Source organism: Cheilinus undulatus, linkage group 15 (assembly GCF_018320785.1).
Source record: "Cheilinus undulatus linkage group 15, ASM1832078v1, whole genome shotgun sequence".
NCBI classification, from domain to species: Eukaryota; Metazoa; Chordata; class Actinopteri; order Labriformes; family Labridae; genus Cheilinus; species Cheilinus undulatus.
In genome coordinates this window covers 2,254,838-2,260,433 of record NC_054879.1, presented here as the reverse complement: position 1 = coordinate 2,260,433, position 5,596 = coordinate 2,254,838, and the positions used below count along the sequence as shown (strand labels likewise).

At 41.4% G+C, this 5,596-nt stretch overlaps 1 pseudogene; it reads left to right on the top strand.

Annotated features, from left to right (window-relative positions):
* The first annotated feature begins 2,994 nt into the window (after window positions 1–2,994).
* On the top strand, window positions 2,995–5,596 carry LOC121522570 (annotated as a pseudogene).

Genomic DNA, 5,596 nt, shown 5'->3' with positions numbered 1-5,596 from the left:
AGGTGAGAAAATGCATAAGTTCAGGTAACTTCTGCATACTTGGAGAATATGATGTCTCCAATGCTGAGGAAACTGCCAATGCACTGAAAGCACTGATGGATGCAGCAGACATCATGTCAGAGGACTCAACACCTACTGCCACTGATCGCTCCATTGCATGCTCAGCTGCTTCATGACACCGAAGCAGGCTTTGCTGATGGTGACACACCACTTGCGCAGGAAACCAAAATGACCATTTAGATCTTTCAAAGAGACACACAAGTGTGCAGACTAAGAGCATTCTTCCCACTGCCCCCACACTGGATCCCAGGTTCAGCCCTGCCTTTCCTTACCGGAGAGGAGCAGCAGGATGTCCATAGCAAAATGATTGCAGAGGCTGCAGCTCTTGAGGAAATTATTAGCACACCTTTGATAAAATGTATTTTTTTAAATGTGTAAAGTACAAACATATACAGAGCTTTTAATTCTGTGATGTCTCTTAACAATAAGGGAGCATATGCATGCAAGTTGTATTTAATGTTAAGGAACTTGCACATAGAAGGAAAATAATGTGGCATCTGCTCTGGCTTGTCTGCAGGAAGAGGTGGTGCTAGCTGAGGCTGGGGTTGGGGCTGAGAATCCAGAGACCATGGAAGAAGAAAGTCCTCTTGCTCCTCAAAGAGCATCTGCACTTGTTAACCTGCTGGGAAGGACATTTACTGAGGTAAGAGCTGTCTTAACCCTGATATAAAATAATTATAATCAGTGAAACAGTAAGATATTTCCAACATTTGAAGATACACCCACGTGTATAATCACATCCTAACTGCTGTTTATAATATGACGTGGGTCCACCCTTTGCAGCTATAACAGCTTCAACTCTTCTGGGAAGGCTTTCCACAAGGTTTAGGAGTGTGTTTATGGTCATTTTTGACCATTCTTCCAGAAGCGCATTTGTGAGGTCACGCACTGATGTTGGATGAGGAGGCCTGGCTCTTAGTCTCCGCTCTAATTCATCCAAAAGGTGTTCTGTGGGGTTGAGGTCAGGACTCTGTGCAGGCCAGTCAAGTTGATCCACACCAAACTCTCTCATCCATGTCTTTATGGACCTTGCTTTGTGCACTGGTGCACAGTCATGTAGGAACAGGAAGGGGCCATCCCCAAACTGAAGCTTGAAGGTCTGTAGCCACTGACTCTGCAGAAAGTTGGCGACCTCTGCGCACTATGGGCCTCAGCATCCGCTGACCCTGCTCCATCATTTTACGTGGCCTACCACTTGGTGGCTGAGTTGCTGTTACTCCCACTCGCTTCCACTTTGTTATAATACCACTGACAGTTGACTGTGGAATATTTAGGAGCCAGGAAATTTCACCACTGGACTTGTTGCACAGGTGGCATCCTATCACAGTACCACGCTGGAATTCGCTGATTCCTGAGAGCGAGCCATTCTTTCACAGATGTTTGTAGAAACAGTCTGCATGCCTAGGTGATGATTTTATACACCTGTGGACATGGAAGTGACTGGAACACCTGATTTACATTATTTGGATGGGTGAGTGAATACTTTTAGCAATGTAGTGTAGGTTTGGATTTTTTCCCCTTTAATAAATAAAATATTCATTTAGAAACTGCAGTTTGTTTTTACTTGGGTTGTCTCTGTGAGGTACTAAAACTGGTTTGATGATCCCAAACATACAAGTGTGATGAATATGCAAAAACATCAGGAATCAGAAAGGGGGCAAATACTTTTTCACAGCACTGTAGTCAATAATTTGACATAAAATGTAGGTTTATTCTTCTTTTATTAGTGGAAACCAGCTTTCTTTGATTTGAACAAATACCTCTTAGGTGTTAAAACTTGGTTTAGTGTCAGTAGCAGTACCAGGTCCCAGTACTGAGCTACTGCTCACACAAGGCCCAGGCTCGCTGCTGTCTGACAGTGTGTGAATAATTACACATGATTAAACTGGTTCCAGAATATCTGTACCTAGATACTAAACACAACCTTTAATGCTTTTTAATAAAAATATGCATAGCTGAATGTTGTTGTAAAGAATGTACTTAATCCCAATTGTAGACCTTCATTTAAAAGGCCAGAAACTAAAGTGGGCTGCTCTGAACCATGAAACTCCAGGGCTGAAAAGAGTCCCACTCCGGCCCTGGCTGGTGCCAGTCATGAGATAAGTGAACAGGTTGCATAGTGGTCTATGACTAACACAGCTCTATGAGCAGAAAAAGATGGTTTTGGACAACTTCCTCTAAGTCTGAGAAGAGTTGTGAGAAAAGGTGGGTGCTGACATAGAGTGTTAATCCAGAGACATCATCATTGATCACTTATGGTGTTTCCATAGTAAAAAGTCCCAGTTTCCCTCATATCAGTAGACCAATCAACTTTCTGTCTTCCTACAAATGTAAAAACCGTTTTACACAAGAACTGGTCGAATAACTTTCATCAACACGTCTAATTTTAAAACAAAAAGAAATCTAAGATGGGCCAATGACCCATTAAAAGTTCAAGCATCAGACAGACATGAAGGACTCTAGAAGTTTCTGAAGTAGTCAACATGTTTACAGAAAGTTTAATGAGATCCATGGAGGATCAAACATCCTGATGAAATCATCCCACAGACTCAAACAGGGAACTTTCTGAGAGATAAATATGAGTCAGGTCTGCATCATTCAGGTCCTGGTCCTGAAAACTAATGATATTCATTATCAGGTTGTATCTCTTTACATGTTTTATCTTCATGAATGTTCTTTCTGTGAAACTCCTCAATCAAATTCCGTGGCTTTGCCTGTAATTTACCCTTTTGATAACAGAGATGAAGCTTTGTTTTGACTCTCTCAATGGATGAAGGTGTGAATGTGTCGTATATAACTCTAGGTGGGTATGTAGGACTAGAGAAATATAGCTATGTTTATTTTCTCATCATTCTCACTGTATATATTTTAATCATCTGCTTTAATGCAACTATTGTATGGCTGATTGTGACTCACCAAAACCTGCATGAACCCATGTATATTTTCATTGCAGCACTGCTAATCAACTCTCTTCTCTTCAGCTCTTCTATCTACCCAAAGCTGTTGGTTGATGTTCTATCTGAGGAACAGGTCATATCACATCCAATGTGCCACTTTCAGTTTTTCCTGTGTTATTCACTAGGTGGATCAGAGTTCTTACTGCTGTCAGCCATGGCCTTTGACAGATATGTGTCCATCTGTAAACCTCTGCAGCATCCAGTTATCATGAGGAAAACTACTGTTATTGCTCTCTTAGTGCTGGCTTGGTTTCTGCCTGCTGGTCAGTTTGCAGCACAGACTATACTAAGTGCACACAGAAAACTCTGCAGCTTCATCTTAAAAGGAATCTTCTGCACTAATTCTCTGTTTAAGCTTCACTGTGTGAGCTCAAGGATTATCAACTACACTTGGGTTGATAATCCTTCTAAATCTTGGGTTTTGTCCTTTCCTCTTCATCATTTTCACATACTCAAGATCCTCATAGTGTCCTACAGAAGCTGTGGAGAAGTCAGGAGAAAAGCTGCTCAGACGTGTTTACCACACCTGCTGGTTTTGTTGAATTTCTGTCTGCTAGGCACATATAATGTACTTGAAATTAGACTGGAATCTCAGATTTCCAAAACTGCACATTTAATAATGACCTTACAGCTGATTCTGTATCACCCTCTCTTTAATCCGATTATATATGGACTGAAAATGAAAGAAATGTATAAACACCTCAGAGGTTTGTTTGTTAAAGTGAAATAATTTGATTTTAACACGTCTGTGTGTTTGTTATGGTGTGCACACACATGTTTAACTGCACAGGCTTCAACAAAAAACACTTCTAACAGGAACCAGGGCCCATTTGAGAATTGTTATTATAGAGTATCAGGTTATGATGAGAGACTTTGTCACTAGACGAGAGAAGATTTTCCACTTTTGTTTAAACTTTAATAGCAGAATGTATGACTAGAGAGGTTCTTTTCTAGTCATGACAAACTCGCATTTAAGAGCCCTTCATATCAAGTACTCACACATGTTAATAGTCTGTCACATCCTCATTACTTCTAGACCGATTGTTGTTATTCTAATGGAAACAAAGAAAATAGAAGCAGTGTGATAAGCCTGAACTATATTTTTATTTTGAATTTTTTTTATTGTGAGTAAAAGACTGAAATGTAAAAGCTGATTTCTCATCGTCTATCATGGATTTCACCAAACACCTACAGAAATCTGTTGATGACACATTTGTGATAAAATGCAGACTTTTTTTTTGTCTGAAATCGATGTGCGTTTGTTTCATTTGGTCTGACAGGGTGGGACATATAAAACACACATCTCCTTCATAGCGTGGTGAGTGTGCGTCATGTTTATTAGCGACTATGTCTGTAATTTTTGGAGTGAACAAAGCACTCTACAGCAGACATTGTTATAAGTTTACTGCTAGGGGCTGTTAAGTGTCTGAGAGCTGACAGATGAGCTGTGGTGAGGTGATGGGGAAAAGTTAAAATAGCAGCAGGAGAGGAGGATGAGGAAGGAAAGAGTATTGCACATCATTACTTAGCAGGCTGTGTCTGTGTGCATCAATGCATTATTTAACCACCCCATTCTTCTCGCTGTAACTACAGGCAGGTATTTAGCAGCAGATTTATTTGACAGAAGATTCCTTTTCCTCAGTCTGCTGGTAACGTGCAACTGGAACGAGCAGAGAGGAATGTCAGCAGTGATTCAGATAGGTGAGGGACGATCAGCTGTGCTTCATTTTTACCTCCGCCAAGGAGGTTATGTGATCAGCAGTGTTTGTTAGTTAGTTTGTTAGCAGCATAACTCATAAAGTCATGGACGGATTTTGATGAAATTTGCAGGAAATGTCAGAAATGGCATTAGGAAGAACTGATAAGATTTTGGGAGTGATCTGGATCACCGTCTGGATCCAGGAATTTTTTAAAGGATTCTGTACTATTGGGAGACAAGGCTAATGGCAGAGGTCTGCACTCTCCAAGTGCTTTTCTAGTTTTACTAACTGCCACGCAGACGATTTTAAAGCCTCAGAGACAAGAGCAAAGCATTTTCCACTACAGCCTGTGAATCTTGTGTGGCATCTTTCACAGCAACAGGAAATCTCCTCACGAGGAGATCAAAACCTGTTGATCCAGGTCTATTTAAGGCATGCTGAGACTGGAAACTTTCAGGACTGCCTTGATCTGTCTGGATGAGAGGCTGTGACATCAAACAGCAGCTTCTGCTAGAACTGGATTGGTCCGGATTGAATTTACCATCAAGTTTCAAAAGTCAAGCCAGTTAAAGTGACTCTGCTGGGTCTTTGGAACCTGGACCACTAGCAATGGAGTGGTCCAGAAGAGACCTCTTGGTTCCCTGCTCATCAAATCACAACGTCCGACTCGTTAACATTTTCACTGTGGCAACAAATCTGGTCCTCAAAGACAAACACGCCACAAGAGGCTGGGTTTTTAAGACCTTGGACCCCTGCTCCCCTGAAGGGCCTGACAATGACGACCACAGAACACAGCCCTCTGTGGACAAAGACAACACGTCCCCTGAACTTAAGAAGGAGGAAGCTGAAATGGACAATCCTGAAAATTTGGTCATTTAG